This window comes from Manis javanica, chromosome 6, assembly GCF_040802235.1.
Source record: "Manis javanica isolate MJ-LG chromosome 6, MJ_LKY, whole genome shotgun sequence".
NCBI lineage: Eukaryota > Metazoa > Chordata > Mammalia > Pholidota > Manidae > Manis > Manis javanica.
Genome location: NC_133161.1, coordinates 29,252,218 through 29,264,746, shown reverse-complemented (window position 1 = coordinate 29,264,746; position 12,529 = coordinate 29,252,218). Strand labels below are relative to the sequence as shown.

The following is a 12,529-nucleotide window of genomic DNA, read 5'->3' as shown; positions in this document are numbered from 1 at the left end:
CTCCACTTACAATATTCTATCATTGATATGTTAATGCCACCAATGTGTTGAGGAAAGAAAGCTGCATAGAACTAATGAATTTGGAAAAGTATAGCATCACCATTTACCATCCTAATTCCAATTCCAAGTAATATGGCTAATTATATAGCAGAAATTCATATTATAAACAATGTTGGTTTTAAATTTATACTGGCTAACTATTTTTATAGTGCCACTTAGGTCCTTCAATCAATTTTGCAAGCTCATTAATATCCATACCTATAAACATGCCTTTAAAATGATGGATAGAGTCAAAGTTCTTTTAAGATAGTGTTTTATTGCATTTTTGTGACTTTGCTTGTTTTAAATTATGTTTAGTCACTTGGTAAATGGTTTTCATGTTTTCCTTTTTTCAAGAAGTGATGTGGAATGGAGTAAAAAGCAATGTAATAAGAGAAGATAGCACTTACAATGGTCTATCAAGTAAGATGAAAAGATACATTGAATACCATTCCATCTTTACAGAATTTAAAACATGATAAATCTTATTATGCAGGTATACAGGTATTTCTATGGGAGTAAAGGGGAGGAGCATGCAACTTACAGTTTTGAAGAAAAATTTTAAAGAGTGTATTTGAGTAAGGAGTTGTTAGTTAGGGAAAGGGAGAAACGGCATTTAAATCAGAGGATATAGATATAATATGCACAGATGTTGGGGGAGCGTTGTGTATATTCCTTGGTTCTTGCCCCCACTGCAACAAAGAATTGAAGGGCAGAGACACAGTAGTGAAGCAGAGTAAAAGTTTTATTTAAAGTTACTTAAAGAGAGAAAACGTGAAGCAGGTGACCTCAGGGAGGAGATGCGTCTTGAAAGGTTTAAGTTTTACTGAGAGAGAGAAAGTCTACGCACTTAGAAAGTGCAGGCGACCTTAGAGAGAGGAGCGCTGAAAGGTGTAGGGTCTGGGGTTTTATAGGCAGTTGAGGATTTTCAGGAAAGCCACAAAGAGCCAGGTGCAGACTGGCCAAATCGTCCCAGAATGTTCATCTTTCATAAGACATTAAGTTTCTTTTTTTTTTTTTTAACTCAACACAAGAAATATACTGCTTTGATTCCTTTCCAGGATATCAGCTTCCGTCTGGAAGCATATTAATTAAGACTGTCTGCCTTGCCTCCAGTGTGGGCTGAGCCACTGTCCATTTGATTCAAATGAAGTCTTTAAGATACAATTCTTCCTGAATAAGCTGGGCCTTTGAGCAGGTGCTAAAGTAAATCTTACAGTGGTATGTTCTAATTGACACAGTGAAAACATAGGCTAGGCTCAGGTACTTTTCTTTATCTGGGGAGTATTCAAACTTTTAGGCCAAGTTGTTCCTGGCCTTTGAGCTTTTTATTTTTAACTGGTTAACTCTTTGAGTCCCTTCTGCTGGGTTTACTGGCCTTATTTTCTTTCCATTCTGCTCATATCTGTTTTCCTGCCTAACACAAAGACACAAAAAGAAAATCTGGACATTTGCACATATTCAATGATAGTATGTATATGCCAAGAGTCATTTTAAGTTATGCAAAGGGGAGAGAAATGCACAGACTGCAGGAGATGAAATGGAACCATTGCAGAGATCATTGTAACTTTGTGCTCCAGATACTGGTGGGCTCTTTAAGAAATGCAATGAAGGAGTGAAATATATATATATAATATGTGTGTGTATGTGTATGAAATATATATTTTTAATTTTAATTTCCAATATATCACTGTGCACTGTAGATCATGCCAGAGTGGAAAGAGAAACTGTTGCAGGGAGTCCAGTTAGGAAACTATGGCCAGAGACCACACGAAAGAAGAGAGTTGCAGGAACAGGAAGGAAAAGGGTTGGATAGATTTGAGAGTAACTTCGTACCTTGTTACAAGCACTTATCTTTACTTAGAAAAGTATCTGGTAAACTTTTCATTCATTCAACCTGAAGACACTGTAAGTATTTTGATTCAAGTTCTTCCTTTACCCTGTTCAGTTAACTTTCTTCCAACAGCCAGCAGCCACACTGTTACCCTGGGAAAGAGTGTCATCTTTTTCTCATCTCAGGTTTCCACCTCATCTAAACATGACTCATCTTGTTAGAATCACTCACATCTCAATACATTATTATGCTTCTCTTCATTTTTCTACACAGGTCAAAATTCATTTCTCCTTCTTCTTTGCTCCCATGTAACATTGCTTATCCCTTCTGTTTTAGCTTTTATTTTCTTTGCTAGTTTTACTATCTCAGAGGATCCTTGATGGTCGGGACCCTACTATGCTTGACAATCTGTGACACAGATTTTGTGCTCATAAGCACTCAATAAATGTATTTTGAAAAGAAAAAATAATTGATTCTAACTGAACCTGAATTTTACTATGTTATCTGCAAGTGATAAGAAACTGCCAGGTGATAACTGTGGCATAAGATTATGCAGACTCCTCAGTCTGTGATATTTCTGTGTATATTCATGTCTATATACAAAAATAAACACAGTTTCAATCCCACCCATAAATGTGAGAGTTAACTCTTGTTCTCAAATGTGTTGATTTATAGCCTTTCATATTTATTTTATTATGATTCCGATTATGGAAAGTTTTATCATAGTGTCTTTCAGGTAGATTTATTCAAGTTACTACTGCTATTAATAGCAAATGATCAGTCATATTTTTTAGCAGAGTTTTACTACATTTAAACAACACCATTTCAATGACCAGAGAAGAACACTAAATTGGAAGTTTATACCTAATTGTACTGGTAAGGACCAAGTGAGGGCAGGCCGCCCCAAGATGTGCCATTGTGATATGCAGATTATTTCAGAGTTGAGAAGAATCAAAGCCCAAAAGACTCAGAAAGAAACTTTGACCTCCCACCACCCAACTACATAAAATTAACTAGAGGAACTACCCCAGGAGGAGAGCCATCAGCATAGATCGCAATATTATAATGTAAACTAGGCGTGGTGGACTGGAAATCTCTTTTTTTGCTCCACTCTTTCCGGTGGCGTTCTGTGTACAAAATGCTTACTCTTTTCATGGATAGCCTCTCTTTTCCTTTGAAGTCTCAGACCCCCTACCCCCTTCTCCTTGGCTCAGGATGAACTACATACCTCATTCTCCCCAACTGTCTTTGGAACCCATGTCTATGACTTCCCTGTACATATGTAATAAAACTTTGTTTTTTTCTCCTTTAATCTATCTCATGTCAATTTGATTCTTAGATGGTACAGAAGACCCTTGAGGGGTAGAGTGGAAATGTCTTCCTCCTCTCAGTACCAAGTTCATTAACAAGGCTCTGAGTAGTAAGTCCTGACAGGTTAGTGTAACTGCACATCTTTTAAAAAGGCTCTTTTGATATGAGTTCTTGATTTTCTTAAAAAAAATTTAAAAGGCATGTGTCATTCATGATTTCATAAATACTACGATGTTTATACTTCAGATATGTGGGAATATTTTCCTATATATTATAGTTGTGCTAGACTGTATTTTTCAAAAGTGGCTGCAACAATCTTTCTAGTCCCATGTGATCTTCTAGAATCTGGTCCCTTCTCTAACAAAGGGTGGGGTCTATGCACCCCCCTCCTGACCTTGGATGGGCCTCTTAAGGCCACAATAAAGTGGAAGCAGCACTGTGTGACAGGCTGAGGTTAGTCACTTAAGCAGACGGCTCTCACTCTGGATGCCTGCCTGTAGAACACAGCCATCATGATATAAGGAAGACTTGGCTACATGGAGAGGTCTACATAGAAAGGAACTGGGGACACAGGCCCTCAGTCCTGTCTGAACCCCCACCTAACAACTAGCACCACCTGTCAACCATGTGAGTTTATGTTATATGGCTAAAGTGGAGCCTTCCTCGCCAAGTCCTAATCATATTACAGCTTTATGAGCAAAATAAAAATGATGTTGTTTGAGGCCAGGCAGTATTGAAGTGGATTGTTAAAAGGCAGTGGTAACCTGAATGAAAGTAAGTAAAGCATTCTTAAGAGGTACGTCTTACATTATAGAGCATCACCTTGTAATGTGCCAGTGACCTCCAAACAGCAGCCAGCAGCTCTTGGTCTGTTTGCCTGGCTTCTGTATGCTGGTACTTGGTAACACAGCTTGGCCCATAGTATTCAGTACATAAAATAATAATGAAATTATATATATGTATATATATATATATATATATATATAAAGAATAATAAAGGCTTTTGAAAAATACATGCAATCAAAAATGTTTGCAGAGTGAATTTGCCAGAATGTTACCCAAATATATGAAAATGTTAGTATACATAAGAATTAGTTTCATCCATTTAAAGTTAAAAGGATCTTAAAATATAACACATACCTTATGTCAGTTCAATTCACATTTCATTTCAAATATATATTACTTATGTTGACCCTCAACAGTAGTGCTAAGTCTATATACCAATGTTTGATTTAGTTGTCTGTATTTGTTCATTTACTATTTTACTGGTACCTGAGATACAAGAATTGATCTCAGTATCTCAAAAATGTCTTTTCATGCATTCTTTCAAATACCATTCAATACCTGTAATTTTGATTCAGAATGTGCAACATTATCTTCCCCAAAGCAATATAATATAGGTTGCAAGGTGGATGTGTCTTTCATAACGTTTTCTTCTAGATGACAAGGTCCCTGCAGACAGTATGAATCTGAAGATTCGGATTCAGCTATGTGTTTTCCATCTTATTGACTTGAAGCAAAGCATATCTTCTCTAAGCAACACAGAGGCTTTCGCTTTGGAAAATCTTATAACCATGAAAACTGTTTTGTTATTTACTCTGCATTATGATGCAGAGCCCATTCAAGTATGACTGACAAGGAGGAACATTAAATAGGCAGAGGCACATAAAAAGTCAGTGTGAGAACTATTATTGAGTAAAAACTACTGAGTATGATATTATTAGCCATTTTATAGTTCTATAATACAGATTAGTCTATGATGACTCTTAAAAACCCTCCACAAAAAAATTCAAGCATGTCCTAAAAATTGGCAAAACTATTCATTGACTGTTGTCATTTATAATCATTGGGCTCAGTAAATTCAGAGGAAATTCTGTAATTTAAATATTTTTAAATTCATACTTATTAAAATATCAGAAACCATTCTTTTGGAAATGCTATGTTGGACAAAAAGAAATATTTATGAAATAATATTGTAGCTCTTGGGGAAAGGGTATTCCCGGCCCAGGGGTGAGTCCCCCCATGGAACTGGTGGAACTAAAATAAGTCAAGGGAAAGAGTAGGTTGGGAAAAAGTTTTTTTTCCTTACAGTCACTAGCAGGCTTGCATGGACTGTCTCCTTCCACTGCGGCTCATGCTGTGCTTCTCCTGCCTGCCCCTTTGGCAGGATCTCCCTGGGCCTTGGTGATGGCAAATGCCAGACGAATTACATACCAGGAACGGAGGGGAGGAGAGAATGGCCATTTTCTGTCCACTCCTTTCTCTGGAGGCTGCAGCAGTGAACACCTATTGATTTGTAAATGGCTAAGGCCCGGTAGGAGATTCTAGAAATTCTGCTATTTACCCTATAAATATAAAATCTTAATAAAATAATATTTTTGTGTTTGCTTTTATTCAAATAATTATCTATATAAATACCTTAAGATTTTGTCAAAAGACAAGATTTTGTGTTTTAACAATTAGAGGTAATATATGGTTAGTCTTAAATTGCAGAGTTAATAATGTTTCACTTTGAATTTATCTCCAATGGGAAGTATTTGAAATTAAAAAAACAGAAATAACAACACCAGAACCCACCACAAATGGATTTATGTCTAATTCCTGCTCTAAATACTGCTCTTCATATTTTTTCCCAAGGTGGTCTACCAAAGAATGAAGATGGAGAGTCTTGTTTTTCAAAGGCAATATTTAACAGCCTCATCCACATAGACACTATATTTTAAGTTGTTGACATAGTATTTTATATTGCATACAGTGTATAACTAATTAATTTCATTTTGTAGATATATTACATTTTGAAACTTATATATAGGTGGTTCTAAAACTGACAAACACCCCAGAACATATAAAACAAAATGCCAGTAGCACTGAGTAAAGAATACCAAATTTACTGCCTCCTCTTATATTTATCAGAATCTATGAATAAGATAAAAATGTAGTCTATTGTAAAAACTATTAAGCTGAAAAGAACTTTAATATGAATCTGTGTTTGAAAATGTAGAATACTAAATAGCTAATTAGTTAATCATTTCCCAGGGTATTAGTAATTTACTAGTAAGGGCACAAATAATTTTACTCATGTGATTAAAAAGGATAAAAACCTGTCATTTTTCTTCTGCCCCAAATATCCACTTAATCACGCAATTTTTCTTACTCCTCAACCTGAATACTTCCTAAAGTATTAAGAAGTAATACTTAATGGAAGAACTTCCGAGATCTTCCTTCTGCTTGTATTTTCTGACGTTTCTTTCCTTAAACTACTGCTTAAGAAACAATGAATGAAAAAAAATGGAGAGAGAGAGAAAAAAAGAAACAATGAATGAGTTGTGGAACCTCATATCTCTGCAACATCACATTGATTCCCACTCCCATTGCTTATGTTTTGCTGTATCTTCTGCCCAGCAATGTCTGGATGCCATCTTCACTTGACAAAATTTGGCTCAGCAAACTTAAAACTCAGTTCAGGAATCTGTTGGTGTCCCTTAGACCATCCCCACTTTCAGGGACTTGCTAGAAATACTCACAGGTGACAGCATGGAGGTGTACTCACCATGGATACTAAAGTGATACAAGGATACGTGGCTGGATCACACAGGCAAAGGGCATAGTGTCTGGAGAAATCTACATGGTGTTTTTCTTACACTCTCTCCATCCCACGAAGTGTCACATTATTCTCTTCCTCCAGCTAAAAATGCAGCAACATGAATGTGATATTTCTGCCCAGGGAAGCTAAGTGGAGCCTTAACTGAGAGCTGGTCATGCAGGTACTAGCATATACTAACTTCAGACTCCCAGAAGGAAAGGTGTTCAGCATAAAGCATATTGTTTCCACATTCTAGGTATAGTGAACTTCCATCAGTTAACTACTAACTGGGGGATCAGGGGTCTGGATGCCAACTAAGGGCCAATCTTATAAGCAGGCATGTCTAAAGACAGCAGTCTCAGGCCTGCTATGGTAACTACTTTCTGCACAAGAAGTAACCCCCGAAAGATTCTCTCTCTGATTCCTGGAGCAGTAGCTGCTGATCTTCAGTGCCCTCATGCCTATTTATCTCATAGTATTTCCTATTGTGGAGTGCCATTACTAGTATATTTAGCTTTCTCTCCCATATTATCTCTGATATCTTTTTATATGAAACCTGGTAAAGATTAGGCACTTAGAAAAAGTTTCTTGAAAAATTCTAGATAATCAATTTCTTTTCCTTAAATTAAGTTCATCCCTTTTCCCATCTCCTTTCTGTCCAGAATAAGTTATTATTAATATCATTAAGTAAGGCTGAGGAAAGTATGTACCCACGTGTGAGGTGGAAAGGAGACAGGTTAGCTGTGGTGACCCAAAGGAGGGTGTTCGAGCTGTGTGGGGTGAGGGAGGGATTCCACAGCATAGGCGGAGACCAGCCCGGGATGCTGGAGCCTGAGTATAAGGAAGGTGTCCCGCTGCAGAGGCAACACAGCATCTGTGTCGGAGCAGGGTGGGGTGGGTGGGGCAGCCATGCATGGGGTGGCCTAAGGCAGGATTTTTGGATCTTGGAGCAGGGAGACGAGGGCGAACACACGGGTGCACGGTGGCACAGTGTTCGGCAGAGAGTAGTGGAGACTAAGGAAGGGGGAGAGTAGCAGCAGTGGGTGATTGCTGCATAAAGGAGGATCAGTGAAATAAGTAAACATATGTAGGTTAGTGAGAAACAGGACTCTCATTGTCAGAGGAAGGCACTGCAACTGTGGAAAGGAATGTCATAAGACAGTTGGGTTGGGAGTTTCAGGGTGAACTCATGGGAGGGACGGGAAGACAGAGACAAAGATAGGCAGAAGCAAAGAGAGAGAGAGAAAGAGAGAGAGAGACAGAGAGAGATTTACATACATATTTAAATTATATATTTATAATTTAATAGGCTATATGTATGTTGCTCTCTCTGTTGTCCTACTGTATGACTACAAGATAATTAAAATATTTTTTTTATATTCTTTAACCAAATAGTTCACTAGTTATTTTGATGAAAATAGATTCCTCTATTAGGAAAAGAGAAGTTATTAAGTAAATAGAATATGAGCACCAGTGAAACATATTATTGTTCTTAATCTCTAATGGGTTCTTAAAGGTTTTTATTTTCTCCCTTTCAAGATCAATCACTTGCATCTAAGACAACTGGAAGTGAAATTGGGATCTAGAACAGGATACTAATATCTGAATGTGTAATATCAAAAAATAAATTCCTAGAAGATCTGTAACTAAATCAAGTCTTCCATTAAATCACACTATATCCTGTATGTCCAGCTTACTGCAACCTCAGTCTTAACATTCCCGATACGGGAGATAGCATCTTTCCCTAAACAAGTTTTCATCTCTTCTCCTGTTTCCTGTACTTTTTCTCCCAGTCACTAGACTCAATTGGTGCCATCTATATTTTTCTCCTTAGCCTTTCATGACCAACATTCAAATAATCACACATGCTACATTTTTTTATGTCCATCTTCATTTTATCATCTTATGTCCATCCTTCATTTTCTTTTTTATTGTATCCTTTATTTGGAGCGGCCTTTTTAAAAAATATTTTTCTGTCAGTCTCTTCTCTTTCAGCTTTATCCTGCACCTGGCTATAATAAAATGAAACATATTTGTTATTTCCTCTTTAAATCACTTACATAAGTAGACGCAGTCTGAAGGAGTAGGATCTGTGTTAGAATATCTTTTCAAACTGCTTTCTCCTCTAACTTCACAATTTCTTTTTCCTTGCAAGCAATACCTGTTTCTGCTCTCATATCTTTGCCTCACATCACACAAACTTTTCTTTTCATATTTTAGATATTTTAAATGTTTACATATTATTAATGGTTTTAAATATGTTCAAAAATACTAATGTAATTATTCATGCCCCCTTTTACTGTGAAATTTTTTACTATAGTAGAAAAGCTAAGCTCTTCAAATTTCTTTATTGAGTCTAATTCCTGTTCCCGAAAAAAAAAGATACAGAAAACTTGACATCTATAGATTAAAAACATAAAAGGCAATTACTTAATAAACATACCAAGCATGTCGCTCTCCCCAAATCTATATGCACAGAATTCTTTAAAGTTAATGGGAATTCTGTTCCTACAAAGGATTCACACAGGGGAAAGAAAAAATAATTTAAACATTAATAAACAGAACAAACTTTAATAAGCTCTCTCACTAAATATTTACCTGAGGGACTGGAACAGCTGCAGTGTAAAGGCAGTTTAATAAGCTTCAATTAAATATTTTTCTTTATTTAAATTAAAATCCAATGCAGGCTAAGTGGTAAATAGAAAATTTACATAATGTCAATTTCTAAAAGTGGGGTAATCCAGGGACCTTATATTAACCAAATATTTTTAAGCATTGTATTGTGTTGCTTCTCTTTATACTCTACTTATTTTGAGTGACTTATTAAAGCCAACTATATTATTGTATATAGAAATAATGAAGCAGATATACTTTGTGTATCAAAATGGTTTGTTAGAGCATATCAAATAGTTTTAAAGAAAGTAATTGCCAATTTTCTCACAGAAAGTGGCTTCTTAAATGATGAAAACCTTATAAGGCTTCTTTAAGATTTTCAATAACAATAAGCTGTTTGGGAAGTAATTTATCTTCTTTGTCAATGTTAGTAGCATATGCAAGAATTTACTTTCTCCAGTTGTAGAAAAATAAGGTTTTGTTTCTTTGGAACTCTCGCTGCTTCTTTCTTATTTGTAGAAACAACTCTTAGTTTCTGACACTAGAATTATTTCATAACAATTAATCCCAAAGTTATAAATATGATAGTAAGTCCAAGAAGCAAATTTGTGTGTTCCCTCTTATCTTCCCTCTTTTTCCATTTCTAACAAATAAATAGTTTCTCAGAATAAAGTACTTAAGGGAAAAATTCTGAAATGAAACTCACAAGAAAGGATACTTTTGGATTAAAAAAGACTTCCATGCTCTCTCTTTTTTTTTTTTTTTCATCCCAGATATCAAACTCCTTGAGGTTGATCTTGAATAATTTGGGTCATGCCAATGTCCAACTTGGTGCCTTGTACATCGATAATGTGTTAAAAACTGATTTTTTTCCCCTGTAATTTGTCCCATGCCTTCTTAGTTCATTGAAACAACATGTGCACCACCATTCATGATATCATGAATATTTTAACAACAAAAATATATTCCTTATATTAAAACAACCTCTGTGTTCCTTCATAATGTCGGCCAGCTCTTGAGGCAGAATTGAAGCCATACCAGGATGGTTAAAATTTTATATCTATTTACAAACTGTGTTAGCTTACAGTTCCAGTCACACAGAATGTGACAGGGTCTCACAGCAGCATTGCGGCAACTTTGAAAGTCAAGTCCGTTGCATTATATACAATATATTTAAGATGTTCTGTATGTGAGGAATAAAGACCCTGAAAATGGGCTATTTTTAATAGGAGAGGTTCAAAGTCTAAAACTTAAAAAGGGAAAGATCCTTTGAAGAGGACTTTGAAAGGGGCTTTGACAGTACTAATAAAGGGAAAAAAGAAGTTAAACTCAGGTTGCCAACTTAGCTTTTTAATAGTGGTCCAAAAAAGACACAGGGTCATTGCCCTTTCCCTGATGGCCATATCCTGGGGATACTGTGAGGTATTTGAAAATCCCAAGTATGTTCTAAATATTTAACTAGCTTTACTTATGCTCTGACTTCCTCATATCCCCTGTATTATTAATTATTCTGTCAGATTTTATTATCTTGGGGAACAGAAGCAAAAACATAGACAGCTTCTGTGTATCTTCCAATGAATAAAGGATCCAAACCAAACTTACCTTTGGATAAAATACATTTGCCAAACTCGATATAATATGGGACCTAGAAAATGAATGAATGTAAACTATGTATTTTTGTATAGAATCATAGTTTATGTGAAATATTTGTGATTTATGATCAAATATTTTAGGGTAAAAATGTTGATTTTTTTCTTTATATTTAGCAGTATAAATGAACATGTTATTTTATGGAAAAAACTGATTTGTAAAAATTTGAAGTTGTTAGACCTTAAGATTTACTGCACATAATTTCAATTACTGGCTAGAAGTTTTTCTCATTCTATAAGGTAATTGAATGTCTTTCTTCATTTAGGACTGTTTTTCTTTAACAAAAAGATGATACAATGTTAAAATAACTGAATACAAGGTTGCTAGGTAATAGATGAAGATGGTCAAAAGGTACAAACTTCCAGGCATAATACATTTAAGTCTTGGGGATGTAATGCACAACACGATAACTACAGTTAAAAATACTGCACTGTGTATTTGAAAGTTGTTAAGAGAGTGGATCTTAAATGTTCTCATCACAAGAAAAAGTGTTAGAACTATGTGTAGTAATGGATTTTAACTAAACTTATTATGGTAAATATTTCCCCATATGTGCATTTATCAAATTATTATGTTGTATACCTAAAACTACTACAGTGTTGTATGTCAATTATATTTCAATAAAAACCAGTAAAGTAAAATAATTTAATACAGACTTTTAAAAGAGTTCCATGGGAAGAGGTTCTAAGAATGTAGTCAGATATATTAAATTTGTCTTATATGAAATATATAATCTAGACATTAATTTGTTTATCACTCTAAGCAGTTACATAATAGGTTAAAATATGCAATGAGCAGATGCAGTGCCCTCCCTTCTCCATGACCACAGACTGGTTTCTTGCCCTGGTCAGAGACCTCGCAGAGGTGTGCCATGGGGGATGAGTACAGAAGAAGGCACCCATCTGTGCAAATACATCACCAGTACTAAGCACAACAAATTGTCAGAGAATTCACTATTACAAATAGCAGTATGTTTACAGACGTAAAACGATATGTTTTGTAGGTTCAGAATGCCTGGGAATGAGTCATCTTCTACCTCTTAGTTTTTATGATATAATGTTAGAACATCATTTAACCCCCTTGAACTTTGTTTCTTTCTGGATAAAATAAACAAGGATAACATCCACATCACAAGGCCTTTTTGAAAATCAGTCATAGTGAGTATACTTAGAAAGTACTCTTTGTACAACTATACAAAACGTGGATCATTTATCTCATTGCTAAGGTAATGTTTTCCATTGTACATCTTGGTGGTAAATCAGCTTGATTCTCTATGAATATTTTGGAGAGTTATAATAATAATCTATGATGGGAAAAATGGTGATATTAACTATCTAATTAGAGCATTCAGTCATTAGCAAATATTCATTGTATTTCTACTATGTGTCAAATACAATTGTAGAAACTGAGGATAGAGAGAGAAAAAACCATTGCCTTCCCTCAAAGAGGTTACAGTCTGGTAGCTAAGGAAAAGTAGAAAAGACACAAATCTCATCGAA

The 12,529-nt window shown here is 35.4% G+C and overlaps 1 protein-coding gene across 1 annotated transcript in view; it reads right to left on the bottom strand.

Annotated features, from left to right (window-relative positions):
* The window catches only part of LOC118973393 (uncharacterized), a 56,772-nt gene that overhangs the window by 38,496 nt on the left and 5,747 nt on the right, over window positions 1-12,529 (bottom strand). The gene's annotated exons all lie outside the window — the stretch shown is intronic.